The sequence below is a fragment of the Magallana gigas genome, chromosome 5 (assembly GCF_963853765.1).
Source record: "Magallana gigas chromosome 5, xbMagGiga1.1, whole genome shotgun sequence".
NCBI classification, from domain to species: domain Eukaryota; kingdom Metazoa; phylum Mollusca; class Bivalvia; order Ostreida; family Ostreidae; genus Magallana; species Magallana gigas.
The window spans coordinates 782,752-807,255 of record NC_088857.1 but is presented as its reverse complement, the minus strand read 5'-3'; the positions used below and the strand labels follow the sequence as shown (position 1 = coordinate 807,255).

The 24,504-nt window shown below is 33.6% G+C and overlaps 1 long non-coding RNA gene across 2 annotated transcripts in view; it reads left to right on the top strand.

Annotated features, from left to right (window-relative positions):
• The first annotated feature begins 368 nt into the window (after window positions 1–368).
• LOC136275456 (uncharacterized) overlaps window positions 369–24,504 on the top strand; it is a 41,181-nt gene continuing 17,045 nt past the window's right edge. The window contains exon 1 of one of the 2 annotated variants that reach the window (XR_010714023.1): window positions 369–622. This is a non-coding gene — a long non-coding RNA (uncharacterized lncRNA). The remainder of the gene's footprint in view (window positions 623–24,504) is intronic. The other variant, XR_010714024.1, reaches the window with a different exon arrangement.

The window sequence follows — 24,504 nt, the reverse complement described above, 5'->3', positions numbered from 1 at the left end:
TGTTTCATTAAGCGTTAGGTCTGCTGTGCATTTGCGACGCTTAATGATAAAATTGTATCATTAAGTGGCGATTTATCATTAGCGGTTGATGTTGTCAACTATTGATGCAATTAATATAGCATTAAGGGTTGCAATTGCAATGCTTAATGATATTTGTTTCATTTAGGGGGGTTTTATCATTAGAGGTTGATACATTGCACTGAATAAAAGGTATGAAATAATACGAAGTTCATATGACTTATATACGATTCAAGTTATTTCATTTGGAAGTAAGCAAAAAATGAAAAACGAAAAGAACAGATCTTCTTCTAAAAAAGGAAGTGTCTACTTGAATCCATATTCAGTTCCTGTATGCTACACATGCTATACATGTATTACTTCCTTTCTCAGTAATATTGTGTATTGACTTGGAAGATACACGTATCATATTTACCGGATATATACAGTCTAATTATAATGAATATGACGAGGAACCGTTATATTGGTGTAACTCTCTTGGCTGCTCTCGGTTTTACAGCTTGTCAACATTTATACTCTAGAGAGATGGCAGATGATCATGACGAAGTCCTGCGAATTCAAAATGAAATAAACCAGCTCAGAGAAGAACTTGTTGCCATCAAGGGTATGTTAAAAATCAATACTTTTACAAATCCGTTTAGATAAATAGCTATTAATCAGGAAATTCAAATTATCCGAATGTTGACCAGAAACATGGAACTGGGTACAAAACATACATTATATTACTACGAGTATAAAGTTACTGCCCCGGTTATTTTATATCGTATTTTAAAAAGAATTGCAATTTATCTTTTCAATATAAATGAGAACTACTTGGCTCTAAAGACAAATAGTATGATACTGGTCTTTTAATGCCATATTTACATCGCGCATCTACTTTTATTCCCATTTGCCTGTTATAGCTATTCATAAATAACTTACCGCAGTGAATCCATGGTATACAGTTTCCGAAAAAAAAGTTTCATGTGACCAAAATTGGAAATCAAATGACATACTAATAAGTTCTAACAGATTAGATTTAAAGCTTACTTTATAAAATGAATATTTTTATAAGAATGTAATGTAACATAAATATTAAAGAAACAAGGTGAACAAATAAAGAAAACAAACAGTATACGAACTGCTCTCGATCAATTGAAGGTCTTTCCACATTATTTTTAATATTGAAACATTTTTGATACACTAGATAATACCCCGCGCAAGCGCGGGAATTAACACGTTACACATTATTGTGATATAATGCTTTATACGTTGAACCATATTTTTTTTTTCATTTTTGTATACACTTTGTCAAAATTTTTCCTTATCTTAATCCTTTAAAATTGAAATAAAAAACAAACTGCAGGGCGAGGCAAGTTGCTGACAAACGGGTTGATAAAACGGGACTATCAACAGCCTGGTTTGAAGTCATCTTTTCGTAAGTTCTATGGTCGATACAACGACCGTGTCAGCAAGTGCAGTCTTCCACTTGGTCGCATGCTGGCTCACGTTTTTCATACTGATTATTAGACCATGGTTAATTGCCGGGTTGTCTACGAATTTTTCCGTTTTTCCCCGATTGCGAAAAAGAGCACACGGCGGGTGTGACCGGTGTCGTATAATTCAAGGCCCGCCCCGTAATATGGTCCGGGGCGGACCTTTAAATTTTAAATATCAACATTTAGGGTCCGCCTTTGCTCTAAATGGGCCTGGCCCGTATAAGAAACGTCCACCTAACATAAAAGGTCCTGGGTATGTTTTTTTCTATTTCGAGTTTTTGGAACAAAATAAGTGGTATTATTTTGTAATCCTTTTAAATGAGTACCCACCCGAAGTGAGTTAGTAAATATCCAACACAGAGTATAAATAAAAATACACATGTAGCTTAATGAACACAAATAAATAACAATAATAATTACAGTTTAAAACTGGTTTTCTTTTCAACTTTAGTTTTGCTGGTCGATCTTACAGGAAATGAAACTGGTTGGCAATGGCTTGAACCAGGTGTTATATACACACACCACCCTGCAGGTGTAAAGGGTTCACACCTTCAGGTGTTTTACTGTTTGAAGTTATTATGTAAACAAAGGACACTTCAAACGAATGCTGGAGAAAACGTACCCAAGAAAAAACGTACCCAAGATAAAACGTACCCAGGAGAAAACGTACCCATTTCCTAGGGTGCGTTTTCTCCAAGAGTGAATAGTAAGTTTTCTCCAACAGAAAACGTACCTGGGTACGTTCTCTCTTGGAGAAAACGTACCCTAGGAAATGGGTACGTTTTATCTTGGGTACGTTTTCTCTTGGGTACGTTTTCTCCTGATACCTTTCAAACGTCCCCTTTTTGCACATCTTTCAAAAATAATACACGCTTTAAAACGTTACCCTTTTTAAAATCAAATATTCTTTACAATCCAATGACAACGATACCTGCAAGCGGCATCATTGCCTTTTTTACTTGCACTAGGGCATATGTGTAAGTTATGCTTTTTATTAAACATTTAAAGATTTTGTTCTTATTTCGTATCTTGATACCATTTGGTAAATAAAATGCAGGACTACTTTAAACGGTTGCTATGGGGACCGGTTATTATGGTAACAGACGCAAAAGATTGAAGAATAGCCATTTAAAGCTTTTGTACACAAATTCTAAGATACTGCAGCAGTTTTATCTAAACAGAATAAAATTATCGCATTCAAAGTATTGTGAATTTTTAATTTATTGAAAGTTTTTAAATGAGCAAATGAATAGTTTTATACTGTTACATGTATCATGGTGACTATACAACACTTCAAAAATACAATTTTTTCATTTAATTCGAACGTAAATAGCTTTATAAAAAAAAGCTATTTAAAAAAAATCTTGTTTTGGCAACAGAGAAAATAAAAATAAAAATTACAATCCGTTACACTGAGTGTTCACATCAACATTTATTTAATAAACCTATTCCTTGCCGAACTATTTCATTTTAATAAAAAGTAAAATTTACTAAACGATGATAATATTGACCAAGGTACTCATTGACAATGGCAGTAAATATATACATAGAATTAGTATGGTACAAGTAAGTTTTAATAGAAAAGAAATCTATTGATGCATAATTTTTAGACCAATTATTAAATATAATATATAGAAATACTGAACATAATAAAATTGTTTAATTCAATACATAACGGGGAAGTATCTTCATTAAAATTAGGAACTGCATATTTCCAATAGAAACCGGTGTTGGTGTCTAATAGTAGCCGTTTTGAAGTAAAATCTGAACAATTCTTTAAATAAAAGATTAAAATGGGAAATTCTGAACAGCTAACTTTACATATTAATTACTAATATCAAATAATCTGTCGCTTCATTTGCTTGGACATGTGCCTAAATCAACATTTATTCGCCAAGTACATGTATAATGTAAATTCTTTATTTTGTAGAAAAAAAGTTTGACATTCTAAAGTCAAAGCGTGTCTTTTGTTCCGTAAGGGTTGTCAACTACTCTACTAAACTAAAATGTGTGAATATAAGGGCATTTTGTTCAATGTATGAAGAAAATTACTTACTATTTCGTCCATATTTTTTCAGCTAGTAGTCGTATCGTTTTCGAATAGAATCATTTACCGCGTTATTTTTAACAATAGAAGCCGTTTAGGTACTACACCGTGAGACGGGCAGACGGGGATTAGAATCTAAGAATTAGTTTTATGTGGCCTGGCACGAGCAAGCTTTTTGTCAACTTTTACCCTCTAATCATTGCCATTAATACAAGACATGACACAGGCAGGAATTAAGCATTCTTTAAACAATGGCCTTTATTTGCCCTAAAACCCTTTGGTCAAGGCCAGGACAAACATTTAGGTCATAAGAAATCTTTGTGTGAAGTAAGAAATTTCACTGTTTCTCCATAATGTCTTAGTAACATTACTCGGACGGTCGTGGTAGACCGATGGTAATCGGTGATATGAGCGATGCCCCAAAATCGGTGGAGACATCGCCGAGTTTTAACTTCAACTTATTTTCTTCCAATGACTTCTACCGATGTTCCCGATGACCTCAGTCACCGGCCGATTACAATGAATGTTCGGCCGGCATCCACATCATTTTAATCTAAAAACGCATTGGTAGCACATCGTTAACCCAATCGCTGGGTAATGTGACTGATAATTAAGAAAGATAGTGGCCGGACACGAGTTCTCCAATTTTCCTGCCAGTCACTTTGACCAAATGACATTAAGTGAAGGTCATGACACGCCCCCAGGTCATCAGCAATCTTTATGTGATTTATACAGATTTTCAGATTAACCATCACTATTGACCTTTATATGTTTTTGATCGGCCAAAGTAGACGCTTTAATCTTAAGTGGTCCGATGTCTCAAGACGTATGGTGCAAAAGTATTGTTGAATATTGTGATGTTATATAAATCTTAACAAATATATGATGTGTAGAAAATATTCAAAAGGCTTATAGTTGTAGTTTTTCTTTCTTCTTTGTGTGATCACAACTACAAAAATAATGAAATCCACCACATGAAAAAAACTCTATTTTTTCCCAAATGTTCACAACTAAAGCAGATCTGTTTCACAACCACGAACAAAAAAAACCAATTATGTCACAATACAGAAAGTCCACAATTCACAATGAATACAAGTTAGAGGAAGATAATGTCTCATTATACTAAAGCATTGAAATAGCAGGCTCCACATCACAAGAGCAGGATAAAGTTCCTTTAACCACTAATAAAACTCTCTTTGTTCCACTATAGTGAAGTTAGTTTTCATCATAAAAATGATCCATATTCAGTCCAACAAAATGCCTGCACGGAGTACTTTCTTACACCGATGGTTTTTCAACACATGCATGATGATGTCCGTAAGATATAAAAAATTGAATTTTAACTGATAAGTTGTTATAGTAAAATTCTTCAAACACCTACTCTTATTTTCGATAAACAAGCCCGAAATAGCAAAAATGAGAGTAAGGTGGTGAATCTAAGTCAGGGATAGTTTGCATCAAAACACATACTTGTGCACAATGAAATAATATTGAATGATTACGGAAAGAGTGAATATATTGACTGTGAGCCTATTTAGAGAATACATAAAAGAAAAGATTTGACAATTAAATTAAATAAATAAAATGAGTCAATTCGTTTCTTTAGAGGGCGATTTTAGTTTTGATACTCATTCGATCGCTTGCGAAGCACGACCTGTGGTGAAAGAATGGGATAAGACTTTCCAGAACGGGGTAACCAAGAACGCGAATTGACTAATAACGAAAAGTGTAGGACGAGTTCATCATGCATCGCGGGCATATACATTGAATCGGACTTCGAATAATACAAAAATTTAACAAATAAAATGGATCAATTATTGCGACTATAGTATTAATGGGAAGAACTTTCTAGAGCAGGGTGCCAGAAACGGTTTGACTTATTGACATCATGGCGAAAAGAACCATCGGGCACATACTTTGAATCTAACATCTTTGGTTTAAAATAATTATATGCATACAAATATATAAATGGATAATAATGCATAACCTAGCGTGTTTTAATTTCACTTTCATACCACGACAGATTGGTTGTAAACCTTAGACATTAATTTATAAACATTAATGAACAGATTATTGTATTCCACGTCTATATGGATAAATGATGTATGCATAAAACGGGGAAGTTTAATGGGGATGTCCCCCTCCGCTTCAGATTGTTTCAATCTGAAAATTGACTAAACGAACCAAATTCAGTAAGGGATACAATTCATGCCCATTCACAGGTTTGAAATAAAAGCAATAAAAAGCCAATTTGTCTTTTATTTCAATTTCAAAAAATAGGATTAGGAAAAAATCGGACAAAGTATATTATAAAAAAAAATATATGGTTTAACATATTAAGCATTATATCATATAATGATAATGTTTTAAGTTGTAAATTATATACATAATTATATATAGTAAAACTCGGTTAAAGCGAAGTCTTATAGACTAATGGATTTACTACGCTGTATCCGTAATTCGTTTTATCCGTATAACGAATTATAATAACTATAGCGAGTTAACTATATACTCGTTTTCTTTCACTAGTCTTTAATATTTGCTAATTGCGGCTTAGAATAAAAATACATTACTTTGATATCTTTAATAATCGAATTGTGAGTTGAAAATTTATATCAGAAGAAATTTAATCCTTTTAAAAGATCGACCATTAAAAGGCCTGCACCTGGAGTTAAGGTATATATAATCCAAAACTCTCCCTACTCTTGCCCCTTACCCCCTCAATTAATAAACTATATGTAATTCCGCGCAAGCGCGGGAATCAACACTTACTCACATGAATATGATACGATGATATTTTGAACCAGACTGTTTTTGTTTATTTTTAACCGGGTTTTTCAACGAAAAAATCCGGTTATTAAAATGGCGGGCGGGCGGCTGCCAAAAGGGTACCCTCATTGTACGGATAACTCCTCCTACAGTTCTCAAGATAGGAAGTTGTTCTTTTGCAGATCAATTGTACATATATCAGAGGTGTGCATATTGCTAGGATTTTGATTTCCGATAATTTATCGAAAAAATACCAGCTTTTGAACTTAGTCATTTCTTGGCAAAATATTGCATATAGGGTACCCTCATTGTACGGATAACTCTTCCTACAGTTCTCAAGATAGGAAGTTGTTCTTTTGCAGATCAATTGTACATGTATCAGAGGTGTGCATATTGCTAGGATTTTGATTTCTGATAATTTATGAAAAAAATACTAGCTTAGAACTTAGTCATTTTTTGGCAAAATGTTGCATATACATGTAGGGTACTCCATTTCACTGGATAAGGGTTGAAATGGATTATGGATACAGTTTTCATAAAAGAAAACCTGGTTTGTCACATTGACAGCTTTTCACTTGTTAAGTACTGTGTCCGAAGTCTTTCTCTATTGCTTTTGTTATCCTTTTATATACAACTGAAATCAAAAAGCATCTGCATTGCTTAATAGCGAGGCGGCGCGGAGCGCCGCTCGCGTAGCGAGCTCCATAGACAACGTGTACGAACGGAGGAAATTCGAGTTGAAATCTGCACATTGTTCAAAGAAAATTTTGTGGACCCGCGTGAAAACGTTCTACTATCCCAGTGATCCTTTGCGGTGCATAGCAACTTGGCGGAACAGGAAGCGTTTCTAAGGAAACTTCTTACCTGTAAATCGCATACAACATTTTCATTTAACAATAAAAAATCCTTTTAAAAACATTAAAGTAAACAACACATATGCTTACGTAAAAAACTGTACCTATGACGTCATTTCCTTCCCCGAATTTGTCCGACAATTTACGAAAACTGTCGAGCGCAAAAAGTTAAGTATGACGTCACAGTGATCTGGCGTTTTATATTCCCGCGATACATTTAGAGGTGGATCAAGCATCTGTACTGAATGTAACGTGTAGGAAGTACACAGTAGGGAGTCACCGTTAATACTGATACTGCGCTCACTATTAACGGTGACTCTTTGGCTGATTAGTTTTGTTTTAATGATTTTTTTTTGCTCAGTAAATACACATGCAAGTTCCATGATAAATTTATTGTCATATTGATCCAATCATTGTATACGTTAGGTAGGTGACAAAAACTTATTAAAAAAGAAAAATCTAATCATTATTAGATCTACGTGTAGCCACGTCATTTTGTAATGAATAAATAAAAGAAAAAAATTAAACTGTTAAAATATCTACATGTATTTGTTATAGTTGCATATGTGGTCAAACCTTTCAATAATAGTGGATATCACACACTAAAAAAAGGGGGAGGGAACATGTCTACAACGTATAGCGTACAAAAATTAAAAAGATTAAAAACAAAATTGATGTCACAGAGGAAAACTAAAACACCGGTAACAACAAGGAACAAAATGAGAAATAACACAGACACACAATTTATTGATTTTAATGATCATTATTAAAAGGTAAAGAAGAGATAAAAAATTTAAAAAAACCGGCTTTGTGTTTATCAAAATATTTTAATAAGTCTGTTTAACATTTTATTAATGCTCAGTGGTAGTTTTTTGTTTAAGTGTATAAACCTAGGAAGGGACCATTGGAATAAAAGTTTGATATCTTCCGGTTCCTTGCGGTGGTAAAAGTTTTCGAGACAAAGCCAAAGTTTTTTGGTTTGGGTAAGTCCACGGGTTGCATTTAACAATGATGACAGATGTGTGACTCCTTCTGCGCTCGCCCCAACGGTCACACCGTAAAACATATTATTTAGAGAAGCAGGCAGTGATGAAAATCTAAACTAAAATCATTATATATACCTATCATTTCTTTCCTATATTCCTTTTGTTTCAGATGACTGGAGGAAATTACATTTTTAATGTGTTATTTCAAACCAGGGCGTGGGTGTGTAGTGCTTCCTTTTTCTTTTCCAAGTTTTGATTTTTAGGTCAAATTTCACTAAGTTTTATCAGTCCCAAATTAGAATTTTATATAAAAGCCTGTCAAAAAACTCAAATTTCAGGATTCAACTTCCGTTTTATGCATACATCATTTATTCGTATAGACGTTATTACAATTTGTGAACGGTTTACAACTAAATCGATTAGTTTAACTACCATTCTGTCGTGGTATTAAAATGTATGTAATTTATTTTAAACATGTATGTATATCTATTTGCATACATAAACTCAAAGTTGTAATCCTTCCCGATGATTACACGTAACTCGCTCTTCACTTTCGGCCATGTCGTTAATTAGTTAAACCGCGTTTTTTCCGCACCCCGTTCTCTAATGTTCTTTCCAACAAAACTGAAATCGCATCAATTTGGCACATTTTATTTATTATCCGATCCAGGGTGCATAATGAACTCATCCTACACTCTTCGCCACGACGAAGTCAATCCGCGTCCGTGGATACCCCGTTCTGGAAAGTTCTCTCCATCAAAACTAAAACCGTGCAGTCAAGAAACGAATTGGCCCATTTTATTTATTATCATTTGTAAAATCTCTATTGCTATAAATACCATGAATATGTTTCAAATAAATAAATTTTCTCTTTACATAATTATTCCACATTATTTTATAGCAAGTATTCACACACATATATATATTTGCTATTTCGAGCTCGAAAATGAAAGTAGGTCTCTAATTTATTTTACAATTAATACATATCAGGTAAAGTTCAAATATAGCTTACGGTCATCAACTTACATGTGTTGAAATACAAAAGGTGTAAGAAGTTACTCTAGCACAGGCACTTTGTAGTTTATTTGCAAAATGTATTGATATTTTTAAACATTAAACAATGAAATGTGACAGTCATAGTCAGAGGAGTCTCTTGTTACAATCCAAAGGGGCTATGGCACTCAGATTACTGACCCAAGTGAATACATTATTGCGCAATACAGCAAGCTATTGAAATCCTTACTATAATTCTGTATATCAAATGATATGAAAATCCATTCATTAACAAACTTCCAAATGACTTTAACCTTTGACCTTTATGTCATTTTGTTTGGCCAAGGTAGACGCTTCTATTCCAAGTGGTCCGAGTTGCTAAGTTGGAAATGATTTCGTAGAAATGTAAATACTTTCAGGGGCAATAACTACTAGAAGGGGGGCTCAGATCCTTTCGGTATGAATATATTAAAGAATCCTCTAAGTGTACTGAAGACATTGGTAAAAAATTCATCTCTTGAAATAAAAAAGCTGTCCCTGGAAAAAAAGAGAAGAAAAAAAAATTAATAATAATAATAATAATAACTAGATTCGATCTCGTTGCGAGCAACGAGTGGGTCTTCCGTCTGATTTTTGAATAGATTAGATTAAACTTATCAATTCAAAAATAAAATCGTAGATCTAAGCGAAAAAAAAGGGAAAAAAATTTTGCGGCACTCGAGGCTTGAACCCGGGTCGCCTGGGCCATGTCCACGACTATAACGACTGAACTACTCGGACTCCGCTTCAGAAATTTGACGCTTAATTTCTCGAGAATGACTTAATCAGTAAAAGGGTCACTATAAGGTGTAAAAATTTCAAAGAAAAATATCAAAAAATAAAAAAGTCGAAAAATTCAATTTTTCAAATTTCCTTCCGGTGACGACCGGAAGTGACGGCGGACATTCTCATGACCGAGGTTCACCAGAAAAACGCTTGATCTATCATCTCTGAAAATTTCAGCTCTATATCTTTGCTCGTTTTTGAGAAACCCGACAGACAAAATTGACTTTTTAAAATCGTAAACGGACGATAACTTCTGACCGGAAGTGTTTTTTCAAAAATGCAAAAAAATTTATCAGCTTTAGATAAAACACGTTTATATTGAAAATTTGAGCGAAATCGACCTTGCCATCTCCGAGAAATCGTCTGCACAAAATCGGTAAGAAAAAAAAAAGAATAAGAAGAAGAAAAGTGAAAAAGAAACAAAAGAATAATAGAAGGGTCTTCCGCTGAAGACGGAAGACCCTAATAATAATAAGAAAAGTGAAAAAGAAACAATAGAATAATAGTAGGGTCTTCCGTTGAAGACGGAAGACCCTAATAATAAAAAACATAAGAAATACAAAAGGTCTTTCACCTGAAAGGTGGAAAGACCTAAAAACGTAAGAAATACAAAAGGGTTTTCACCTGAAAGGTGGAAAGACGTAATAATAATAAACTAGATTCGATCTCGTTGCGAGCAACGAGTGGGTCTTCCGTTCGATTTTTGAATAGATTAGATCAAACCTATCAATTCAAAGATAAAAACGTACATCTAAGCGAAAAATAGTAAAAAAAAAAAATTTCGGCACTCGAGGTTTGAACCCGGGTCGTCTGGGCCATGTCCACGACTCTATCGACTGAGCTACTTGGACTCTCGCTTCAGAACTTTGACGCTTAATTTCTCGAAAACGCGTTGATCGATTTTAAAACAAATTACATATTCTGAATTAGTAAGAGGGTCACTATAAGGTGTAAAAATTTCCAAAATAAATATTAAAAAATAAAAAAATCGAAAAATTCAATTTTTCAAATTTCCTTCCGGTGACGACCGGAAGTGACGGCGAACGTTTTTTAGACAATAGTGCACCAGAAAAACGTTACATCTATCATCTCTGAAAATTTCAGCTCTATATCTTCAGTCGTTTTTGAGAAACGTCGCAGACAAATTTCACTTTAAAAAAAGCGTTTAATGACGATAACTTCCGAACGGAAGTAAATTTTAAAAAACTGTTCCAGCGGTACAAACTTCAGATGACAAGGCATCTTCCCTGAAAATTTGACTGAAATCAGGCAAGCCATCTCCAAGAAATCGCCTGCACAAAATCGGTAAGAAGAAAAAAAAAGAATTAGAACTAGATTCGATCTCGTTGCGAGCAACGAGTGGGTCTTCCGTCCGATTTTTGAATAGATTAGATTAAACTTATCAATTCAAAGATAATATCGTAGATCTAAGCGAAAAAAAGAGAAAAAAATTTTGCGGCACTAGGGGCTTGAACCCGGGTCGCCCGGGCCATATCCACGACCCTATCGACTGAGCTACTCGGACTCTCGCTTCAGGACTTTGACGCTTAATTTCTCGAGAACGCCTTGATCGATTTTGAAACAAATTACATATTCTGAATCAGTAAAAGGGTCACTATCATCTTTTTGGAAAAAATATATAAAAATAAAAAGTTGAAAATTTTCATTTTTTAATTTTGCTTCCGGTGACGAGCGGAAGTGACGGCCAACATTCTCGTGACCGAGGTACACGAGGATATTGCTAGATCTATCATCTCTGAAAATTTCAGATCTCTATCTTCGCTCGTTTTTCAGAAACGTGACAGACAAAATTGACTTTTAAAAATCGTAAAACGACGATAACTTCCGACCGGAAGTGAATTTTCAAAATCTGTTGCAGCGGTATAAATTTCAGATAACGAGGCTTAAGTCCTGAAAATGTGAAAGAAATCGAGTGTGCCATCTCTGAGAAATCGTCTGCACAAAATTTGTAAGACAAAAAAAGAATAATAATAATAACTAGATGCGATCTCGTTGCGAGCAACGAGTGGGTCTTCCGTACGATTTTTGAATAGATTAGATCATACTTATCAATTCAAAGATAAAAACATAGATTTAAGCGTAAACAAGTGAAAAAAAAATTTGCGGCACTCGGGGCTTGAACCCGGGTCGCCTTAGCCATGTCCACGACTCTATCGACTGAGCTACTCGGACTCTCGCTTCAGAACTTTGACGCTTAATTTCTCGAGAATGCCTTCATCGATTTTTAAATAAATTACATATTCTAAATCAGTGAGAGGGTCACTATCAGGTGTAAAAATTTCAAAAAAAAATATTCAAAAATAAAAAAGTCGAAAAATTCAATTTTTCAAATTTCCTTCCGGTGACGACCGGAAGTGACGGCTGACATTCTCTTGACCGAGGTGCACCAGATAAACGATAGATCTATCATCTCTGAAAGTTTCAGCCCTATATCTTTACTCGTTTTTGAGAAACTTGACAGACAAAATTGACTTTAAAAAATCGTTTATTGACGATTACTTCCGACCGGAAGTGAATTTTGAAAAAATGTCACTGGGGTACAAACTTCAGATGGCGAGGCATCATCAGTCAAAATTTGACGGAAATCGAATCAGCCATTTCCGAGAAATCGCCTGCACAAAATGTGTAAGGAAAAAAAGAATAATAATAATAATAGAATTGAAAAAGAAACCGAAGAATAATAGAAGGGTCTTCCGCTGAAGACGGAAGACCCTAACTAGAGCAAAGCTCGTTGCAAAGCAACGAGTGGGTCTTCCGTTAATGTCGGAAGTAAAGCTGGAAGTTCCTGTAAGAAGCAGAGCTCTTAAACCAATAACAAGAGTAACTAAAATAAAAAGATGAAAAATCGAATTATTCCTGGTACGACTTAACAAAATCCGAATGATTTTAAGTACGACTTAACAAAAACCTTTCTGATTTCAAGAACGACTTAACAAAAAAATCCGAATGTGTCCAAGTACGACTTAACAATTATTTTTGGTACGAGTTAATATTACTTTGAACATTACGCTATTTTTTAAACCAAAGACGCAGAATCAAAATTTCCGGAAAAATCAATTTTTAAACCCCGATATCTCTGCAATGCATCGTCCGATTTTAAAACGGCTTTCAGTGTTAGATTCAGCTTAATAAGCTCTACAAAACACATATACATTTTTGATTAAATCAGAAAATTCATTTTTTCGAAAATTTTGTTTTACTTCTGGTTTCGACCGGAAGTGATAGATTTTCATTTCCAGCCTTATTACAGAGGTAAATCGATCAAATCATAACCATTCAAAATTTCAAGCCTCTATCTTAAAGCGTTTTTGAGAAAAGTCCGGGACAAAATGACTTTTTAAAATTTTTAAAAATGACGTCACGTCAAAACGGGAGTGACGTTCTCTTTAAAACTTTAATATTTTTGAGGGACGCCAACTTACAAAAATCTCTGAAAATTTCATTAAAATCGGTTAAACACTTTTTGAGTTATGAAGCAAAAAAGGAGTCAGAAGAAAAGAAAAAGAATAATAACTAGAGCAAAGCTCGTTGCAAGGCAACGAGTGGGTCTTCCGTTAATGTCGGAAGTAAAGCTGGAAGTTCATGTAAGAAGCAGAGCTCTTAAACCAATAACAAGAGTAACTAAAATGAAAAGATAAAAAAATCGAATTATTCCTGGTACGACTTACCAAAATACGAATGATTTTAAGTACGACTTAACAAACACCTTTCCGATTTCAAGAACAACTTAACAAAAAAAATCCGAATTGTTCAAGTATGACTTAACAATTATTTTTGGTACGAGTTAACTTTACGATAAACATTATGCTATTTTTTAAACCAAGGACGCGGAATCAAAATTTCCGGAAAAATCAATTTTTAAACCCCGATATCTCTGTAATGCATCGTCCGATTTTAAAACGGCTTTCAGTGTTAGATTCAGCTTAATAAGCTCTACAAAACACATATTCATTTTTCATTTGATCAGAAAATTCATTTTTTCGAAAAATTTGTTTCACTTCCAGTTTCGACCGGAAGTGACAGAATTTCAATTCCAGCCTTATTACAGATGTAAATCGACCAAATACTCACCATTGAAATTTTCAAGCCTCTTTCTTAAAGCATTTTTGAGAAAAGTCCGGGACAAAATGACTTTTTGAAATTTTTGAAAATGACGTCACGTCAAAACGGAGGTGACGTTCTTTTTAAAACTTTAATATTTTTGAGGGACGCCAACTTGCAAACATCTCTGAAAATTTCATCAAAATCGGTTAAAGACTTTTTGAGTTATGAAGCAAAAAAGGAGTCAGAAGAAAAGAAAAAGAATAATAACTAGAGCAAAGCTCATTGCAAAGCAACGAGTGGGTCTTCCTTTAATGTCGGAGGCAAAGCTGGAAGTTCCTGTAAGAAGCGGAGCTCTTAAACCAATAACAAGAGTTACTAAATTAAAAAGATGAAAAAAAAATCGAATTATTCCTGGTACGACTTAACAAAATCCGAATGATTTTAAGTACGACTTAACAAAAAAATTCCGATTTCAAGAACAACTTTACAAAAAAAATCCGAATGTGTTCAAGTACGACTTAACAAATATTTTTGGTACGAGTTAATTTTACTTTGAACATTACGCTACTTTTTAAACCAAGGAAGCGGAATCAAAATTTCCGGAAAAATCAATTTTTAAACTCCGATATCTCTGTTATGCATCGTTCGATTTTTAAACCGGCTTTCAGTGTTAGATTCAGCTTAATAAGCTCTACAAAACACATACTCGTTTTTGATTTGATCAGAAAATTCATTTTTTCGAAAAATTTGTTTCACTTCCGGTTTCGACCAGAAGTGACAGATTTTAATTTCAAGCCTTATTACAGAGGTTAATCGACCAAACCATAAGCATTGAAAATTTCAAGCCTCTATCTTAAAGCATTTTTGAGAAACGCCGCGGACAAAATGACTTTTTGAAAATTTTAAAAATGACGTAACGTGAAAACGAAGGTGATGTTGTCAAGAAAAATTTAAGATCTTTGAGGGATAATAGTTTCACATAATCTCTGAAAATTTCATCAAAATCAGTTGGAAATTTTTTGAGTTATAAAGCCGAGAAGGAGTCAGAAAAAAAAAGAAAAAGTATAATAATAACTAGAGCAAAGCTCGTTGCAAAGCAACGAGTAGGTCTTCCGTTAATGTCGGAAGTAAAGCTGGAAGTTCCTGTTAGAAGCAGAGCTCTTAAACCAACTACAAGACTACGCAAATAAAAAGATGAAAAAATCGAATTATTCCTGGTACGACTTAACAAAATTAGAATGATTTTAAGTACGACTTAACAAAAACATTTCCGATTTCAAGAACGACTTAACAAAAAAAATCCGAATGTGTTCAAGTACGACTTAACAATTATTTTTGGTACGAGTTAATTTTACTTTGAACATTACGCTATTTTTTAAACCAAGGAAGCGGAATCAAAATTTCCGGAAAAATCAATTTTTAAACTCCGATATCTCGGTTATGCATTGTCCGATTTTAAAACGGATTTCAGTGTTAGATTCAGCTTAATAAGCTCTACAAAACGCATATTCGTTTTTGATTTGATCAGAAAATTCATTTTTTCGAAAAATTTGTTTCACTTCCGGTTTCGACCAGAAGTGACAGATTTTCATTTCGAGCCTTATTACAGAGGTAAATCGACCAAATCATAACCATTCAAAATTTCAAGCCTCTATCTTAAAGCGTTTTTGAGAAACGCCGCGGACAAAATGACTTTTTGAAAATTTTAAAAATGACGTAACGTAAAAACGGAAGTGACGTTGTCAAGAAAACTTTAACATCTTTGAGGGATAATAGTTTCACATTATTTCTGAGAATTTCATCGAAATCGGTAGGAAACTTTTTGAGTTATAAAGCCGAGAAGGAGTCAGAAAAAAAAAGAAAAAGTATAATAATAATAAAAAGAAACCGAAGAATAACAAGAGGGTCTTCCGTTGAAAACGGAAGACCCTAATAAAAAGAAACCGAAGAATAACAAGAGGGTCTTCCGTTGAAAACGGAAGACCCTAATAATAATAAAAAGAAACAATAGAATAACAAGAGGGTCTTCCGTTGGAAACGGAAGACCCTAATAATAACTAGAGCAAAGCTCGTTGCAAAGCAACGAGTGGGTCTTCCTGTGGTGTCGAGAGTAAAGATAGAAGTTCCTGAAAGAAGCAGAGTTCTAAAACCAACTACAAAGAAAATAAAAAAAATATTTTTAAAAAATCGAATAATTCTTAGTACGACTTAACAATGTCTGAATGATTTCAAGAACAAAAATCTTTACAATTTCTAGAACGACTTAATAAAAAAGTCCCGAATGTCTTCAAGTACGAATTAACAATTTCCGAATTATTTTAGGTACGAGTTAATTTAACTTTTAACATAACACTATTTTCTTTACCAAGAACGTGGAATCAAAATTTCCGGAAAACTCAATTTTTAAATCCCAATATTTTTGTAATGCATCGTCCGATTTTAAAACGGATTTCAGTTTTAAATTAAGCTTAATAAACGCTGCTTTGTTGCTTTATGATTTATATCAAATTATTGGTCAGAAAAGAGTTATTATAAAAAGACTAAGTAGCCCTTCTGGCCCCAAATTTGAGGGTCAGCCCCTTTTTCTTGATATCAAAGTAAAGGTCTCGCTAATATAAACATATTTTGTTCAACAAATGTTAACGAATGGTTTACCGTTATCGATATATCTAAACAACTGTATTTTAGGGGCCGACCCTTTAACTCTTCACCGGGGCCACTAACAACAAAATTAATGGTATTATGTTGTTTAGAACATTATTTTGAACAACTTTTGTTCTACATTGCTTTTAAAAATATTTCTCCTTTTTCAGATATTAATGATCAAAGTTTTGAATTCTGGCCCTTTGAAACCCCTAGTTACGTAATATATGGCTTAAGTATGGTACTGTATAGATAAACAGCCCAACAATGAACATTTTTGCTTCTATAATTAATAACAAATTATTATTCAGTAAAGAGTTATTGTAAGAAGACTTTACATCCCTCTTGGCCCCTAATTTGAGGGGCCAGCCCCTTTTTCTTGATATTAACCGAAAGCCCGTGTAATTTGAAACGACTTTTGTATTACATGTTTTAACAAAATATTTATACATCAAAAGATATCACAGAAAATGTGCAAAAATTTCGTGAAAAAATTTGGTGCCAATTTTCAGGTTCAGGCGAGCTTTGAGCCCTTTACAAATTTTCATCATTGGAAGCATGGGGGTACATCTACACACATTCATCTACAATCCCTGAAAATTTCAAGCTTCTATCTTGATTAGTTTCGGAGGAGATGCGTGGACAAAATGACCCTTAAAAATTTACAAAATCGTCAATATCTGAAACCGGAAGTGACGTCATAATTCAAAAATTTTATAATATGTAGCGCCGATCATGTTTTATCCGTCCTGAAAATTTTGTGCGAATCGGTTGGATAGTTTTTGAGAAATAGCGCTCCAAAAAAGTCAGAAAAAGAAAAAAAAGAATAACTAGAGCAAAGCTCGTTGCAAAGCAACGAGTAGGTCTTCCGTTAATGTCGGAAGTAAAGCTGGAAGTTCCTGTAAAAAACAGAGCTTTTAAACCAATAACAAGAGTAACTAAAATATAAAAGATGAAAAAAATCGAATTGTTCCTGGTATGACTTAACAAAATACGAATGATTTTAAGTACGACTTAACAAACAACTTTCCGATTTCAAGAACAACTTAACAAAAAAAAATCCGAATGTGTTCAAGTACGACTTAACATTTATTTTTGGTACGAGTTAATTTTACTTTGAACATTACGCTATTTTTTAAACCAAGGACGCGGAATCAAAATTTCCAGAAAAATCAATTTTTAAACCCCGATATCTCTGTAATGCATCGTCCGATTTTAAAACAGGTTTCGGTTTTAAATTAAGCTTAATAAAAGTTTCTTTGCTGCTTTATGATTAATAGCAAATTATTGGTCAGGAAGGAGTTATTATGAAAAGACTTAGTAGCCCTTCTGGCCCCTAATTTGAGGGGTCAGCCCCTTTTTCTTGATATCAAATAAAAGGTCTCGCTTATATAAACATATTTTGTTTTACAAGTGTTCGTGAATTGTAAACCGTTCTCAAGATATCTGTACAAATGCGTTTTAGGGGCCGACCCTTTAACCCTTACCGGGGCCACTAACAACAAAATGTTTGGTATCATATTGTTAAGAACATAATTTTGAAGAACTTTTGTTCTGCATTGCTTTTAAAAATATTTCTTCTTTTTCAGATATTTATGATCAGAGATTTGAGTTCTGGCCCCTTGAAACCCCTAATTACGTAATATATGACTTAGGTATGGTAATGTATAGATGAACAGCTGTACAATGAACATTTTTGCTTTTATAATTAATAACAAAATATTTTTCAGTAAAGAGTTATTGTAAGAAAACATTAGAGCCCTCTTGGCCCCTAATTTGAGGGGCTAGCCCCTTTTTCTTGACATTAACTAAAAGGTCTTGTAAATATAAACATATTTTGTTTACAGTGCTGCTATCGTGAAAGTTGACAAAACTATCCTATCCTATCCTATATCCTGTATCCTGCATCCTATCCTGCAAATAAGTTCTATCCTATCCTATCCTATCCCATACTTTCAAAATATAGGAATGCAAGTTAAATGAAACGAAATTTAAAAATAAAATAATTTTATCAATTAATGTAGTACTCAAAATGAATAATTAAATCTTAAAACCGAATAATCATCGAGCGGGATAACTTAATTACCTGTGCTACGGTAAAATTAAATCGTACGCGGAATGGAAACAATAACGTAAACAAACAAAGTAAGCGATTAGATTTTTGATTTAATTATATATATGCATAAAAAACAGATAAATAACTTCGATGCACTTATTGAGGAACTGTTTAGTCACATATTTTTATCAAATTATTTTCTTATCACATATAACTGAGCGTAATTCTCATTATTCGAGCGATTCGTTCGGCGATAAATGTAAACACGATCTGAAAATAAATGATTCCTTTAGGAAGTTTATATCGTTTATAGTTAAACCACTCGGAGTTATTTTTAAAGTATAAATTCTTAAGCCATTATAGCTATCTGACATTTATTAATTCGATATGTTCAGGTTAATATCGGACAAAAATATGCGTCCCTGTTATTGGGCATCGAAGAAATTATATGAGACGTGAAGCAATGTCTGTTTCTTGTATACATGTTTATCTTTTAAAATGCCAAATTAGTCGTTTATAAATTCAAGCTTTTATTAATTTGCAGACTTTAAATGAAGTAAATACAGAAATCTATTTCTGACGTTGTCAAATGTTGCAACGAATTCTCGCAGTAACTCCGTACTTGCGTACGAATTGACAAAGATATAGCGCCGACATTTTAGCACGCATTAATGTTATGCACCGCGTTCTTGATAAAATAATTATTCTTAAATGGTTTAACTTGTCAAACGTATTAAATTGACATTGTTTAGCCAATTTTCGTTTCGCAAAATAACTCTGAAATTTATACTCGAATCTGATTGGCTACAGGATGCAGGATAGGATAGGATAGGATAGGATAGAACTTAACTTTTATATTTCTATCATGTATCGTGCATCCTGCATCCTATCCTATCCTTGTCAACTTTCAGGATAGCAGCACTGTAACAAGTGTTCACAAAATGTTTACCGTTCTTGAGATATCTGTACAAATGTGTTTTAGGGGCCGACCCTTTAACTCCTAAATGGGGTCATAAACAAAAGCATTTAAGGTAGCATATTGTACAAAACATTATTTTGAAGAACTTTTGTTCTACATTGCTTTTCAAAATATTTCTTCTTTTTAAGATATCAATGATCAAAGTTTTGAACTTCTGGCCCCTTGAAACCCCTAAATACGTAATATATGACTTAGGTATGGTACTGTATAGCTAAACAGCTGTACAATGAACATTTTTGCTTCAATAATTGATAACAAATTATTGTTCACTAAAAAGTTATTGCAAATAGACTTACACAGGATGAATGACCATCTTTAAGTCCTCCTTAAAGATAGCTTAAAGGTGTTTAAAGGTAGCTTAAAGACGATCTTTAAGCCACCTTTAAGCTACCTTTAAGCTATATGTATTGCTTAAAGGTGGCTTAAAGAAAGCGTAAAGATGACTTAAAGGCAGCTTAAAGACTATCTTTAAGTCACCTTTAAGCCACCTTTAAGGACAACTTATAGGTCCTTAATGTCCAAACTTCTTTAAGCCACCTTTAAGCCACCTTTAAGCTACCTTTAAGCCACCTTTAAGCCATTAAAAAAAATTTAATTCAATGTTGTGCTTAATTTCCAACAAAATGTATTAACTTTATGAAAGAAAAGTTATTAGAACGGTTTTTGTTCTAGAAAGAAAAATGAAAAAAAAAACACAAAAAAAAACGGCCACGGCGAGAATTGAACCCGGGACCCTTAGTTTACTAGCATCACCACACATCCTCTGCGCCACGGCAACTTACATATATGTACGCGTTTTTATATCCTATATATCAGTGGATATTGAATCACTGTATTGAATGCGTTTACTTGAAAAGATGTTGACAAACCATTCAGTTTGTAACAATCAATTATATCTAATTTATAAATTACATGCATGCTTGTATTTAGAATGAAATACGGAACTTGGTCTTCAGTGAACAAAAATATATTATACCTAAATGGAAACCGTTAGGTTCACTATAGTAGGCTTTCTGACATGTAGTTAATAAATTTAAACCGAGTAGATATACGTTCATCTTATTTATAGCTATAAAAATGTAAGAAAGAAAATGAAATCATTTCTTTTATTAAATGCATTGATACTATTAGGGTATTTGTTCAATTTCCCGCAATTTCCAGGTTTTCATGATCGCGGCGCCGTTCCAATATGTTTAAATATTTACATGTAATTGTATGTACATGATTTATAAACTATCAATTCTATAACAAACAAAATTACCAATTACCGGTGACGTATTTACTGCATGTGGCAATTGCAAATGACTTGTACATACAATTGTATGATGTGCCAGGCCGGGTATAATTGACATATTTACCCTTATACATATATTTAAATAATCAACCCCTATTTATGATCACCGGTACATTAATTAATTAGCCTCAAGATTTTACTCTTACATACATGTATCGTTAATTTGTAGACGTAACATCTTTGAAACCCAGAGCTAGGAAATAATACTTTGAAAATGAATTACAAATGTAAATTAACTTTTATTCACTAGACTTATCGTATACTCGTACATACTAAAATTCAACGCCTTTAGAAACCCTGACGTGCACCTGGGCACACGACACACCTGTTGTGTATATATTGTATATTCTGTGTTAGTTCCAGGGGTTTTCTTAAGTTGGACAAACAATAGACTTTAATTAGATATACACAAACATGCACCTGGGCACACGACACAACTGTTGTGTATATCTTGTATATTCTGTGTTAGTTCCAGGGTTTTTTTTAAGTTGTACAAACAATAGACTCTTATTAGATATACACAAACGAACAAAACTATGTCTAGACAAACAAAGCAGTAATATCCTGCCCGATATAACAAAGGCAGTTGAGAGTCTTTTCATCTTTAACATGTATCTAGCAGATCTAGAGTTAGAAATAATGAAAATTGAAAAAAAAATACAAACCTTAAACCGATTAACAAATTAAATCATGCATTTTTGGTTCATTATCTTTATTTTGTTTAATAACCGGATGAACTGAGAGAGAGAGAGAGAGAGAGAGAGAGAGAGAGAGAGAGAGAGAGAGAGAGAGAGAGAGATTTTTTTCACCGATTAATTTATAATAGGAAACAAACATACTTTAATTAGTTTTATGCACATATTAAGATACAGAGACTGCGCTCATCCCTACAATAATTTTGAAACCCCTAAAAAATTAAAAAGATTTTATAACGGCAATCTGTGTCCATCGGAGCGGTGCTGATGATAGCGATCTGTGTTTAATGGAGCGACGATTAAAACCGCCTGGAACACCCCCCCCCCTTCCTTGGAAATTATATTATCACTCGGATGACCCCCTTCCATCTCTATAAACGAGCTTTTGCATTTAATATATGTGTTTATTGTTCAGCTTGATCAATATTGACTTAAAGGACACTTAAAGACAGTGTAAAGGCATTGTAAAGAGAGCGTAAATGCCACTTAAAGATGCGTAAAGGTGGCTTAAAGGTGGCTTAAAGAAGTTTGGACATTAAGGACCTATAAGCACTTGCTTAAAGGTGACTTAAAGGCGGCTTAAAGGTCGTATAGCCTTTAAGCTCCTTTAAGTCACCTTTAAGCCACCTTTAAGGACATGCTTAAAGGTGGTTTTTCGTCCTGTGTTAAGAGCCCTCTTGGCCCCTAATTTGAGGGGACAGCCCCTTTTCCTTGATATCAAATAAAAGCCCGTGCAAATTGAAACAGCTTTTGCATTATATGTTTTAACAAAATATTTATACGTCAAAAGATATTACGGAAAATGTGCGAAAATTTTGTGAAAAAATTTGGTGCTAATTTTCAGGTTCAGGCGAGCTTCTAGGCCTTGCGCATTTTTCGCAACTGGAAGCATGGAGGGAAATCTACAGACATTCATCTACAATCCCTGCAAATTTCAAGCTTTTATCTTGATTAGTTTTAGAGAAGATGCGTGGACAAAATGACCCTTAAAAATTTACAAAATCGTCCATATCTGAAACCGGAAGTGACGTAATCATTTGAAATTTTAATGATCAGTAGCGACATTAATGCTTTATAACTCGTAAAAATTTGGTGTAAATCGGTTGAATAGTTTCTGAAAAATAAGGCTCCAAAAAAGTCAGAAAAAGAAAAAAAAGTATAATAATAAAGAAAAAGAAACCGTAGAATAACAGAAGGGTTTTCCGTTGAAAACGGAAAACCCTAATAAAGAAAAAGAAACCGTAGAATAACAAGAGGGTCTTCCGTTGGAAACGGAAGACCCTAATAATAACTAGAGCAAAGCTCGTTGCAAAGCAACGAGTGGGACTTCCGTTAATGTCGGAAGTAAAGCTGGAAGTTCCTGTAAGAAGCAGAGCTCTTAAACCAATAACAAGAGTACCTTAAATTAAAAGATGAAATAATCGAATTATTCTTGGTACGACTTAACAAAAACCGAATAATTTTACGTACGACTTAACAAAAACCTTTCCGATTTCAAGAACGACTTAACAAAAAAAATCCGAATGTGTTACAGTACGACTTAACAATTAATTTTTAGGTACAAGTTAAATTAACCAAGAACTTGATACTAATTTATTAACCAAAAACGCGGAATCAAAATTTCCGGAAAAATCATTTTTTGAACTCGTATATCTCTGTAATGCATCGTCCGATTTTAAAACGGCTTTCAGTGTTAGATTCAGCTTAATAAGCTCTATAAAACACATATTTATTTTTGATTTGATCAGAAAATTTATTTTTTCGAAAAATTTGATTCCCTTCCGGTTTCGACCGGAAGTGACAGATTTTCATTTCCAGCCTTATTACAGAGGAAAATCGATTAAATCATAAGCATTGAAAATTTCAAACCTCTATCTTAAAGCGTTTTTAAGAAAACCCGCGGATAAAATGACTTTTTGAAAATTTTAAAAATGACGTAACGTAAAAACAGAAGTGACGTTTTCAAAGAAAGTTCACAAACTTTGAGGTATTATAGTTGCACACAACCTCTGAAAATTTCATCAAAATCGGTTGTAAACTTTTTGAGTTATAAAGCCGAAAAGGAGTCAGAAAAAAAAATAAAAAGAATAATAATAATAATAGAAAGAAACAATAGAATAACAAGAGGGTCTTCCGTTGGAAACGGAAGACCCTAAAAAGAAACCGAAGAATAACAAGAGGGTCTTCCGTTGAAAACGGAAGACCCTAATAACTAGACACGATCTCGTTGCGAGCAACGAGGAGGTCTTCCGTTCGATTTTTAGAATGAAATATGACATCATCGAGTTTGATTTTCGACAGCAAACATGTTATGGAAAAGGAGTGAAGTACTAATGCTTTATTGTATTGTTTTTGTATAAGTTCTCTTGCTTTTTTAACTTAATCTAGCTTTAATATCCTTTCACAAAATGGCTCTCATTATAGGGCTAGAGATAAAAGATTTTAGAGCTCTTTGATCCCCTAATTTAAGGGGCAAGTTCCTTTTTCTTGGATTCAAATGAAAGGACATTTAATTCTGAACACATTTTGTCAGCAAGTGTTTAGAAAATATTTGGCCCCTAAAAACCCTTAATTACGTAACACATGATAAAATCATTACATTGCTTGAATATATAACTATAAGATAAACACATTTGCTTCTATAACATTTCACAAAATATTTCTCAGTAAAGGGCTACAGATTAACGATTTTAGAGCCCTTTGGTCCCCTTTTATTAGGGCCCAGCCCCTTTTTCTTGATATGGAATGAAAGGTCATTAAATTCTAAACAAATTTTGTTCAACACATGTTTAGTAATTCGTT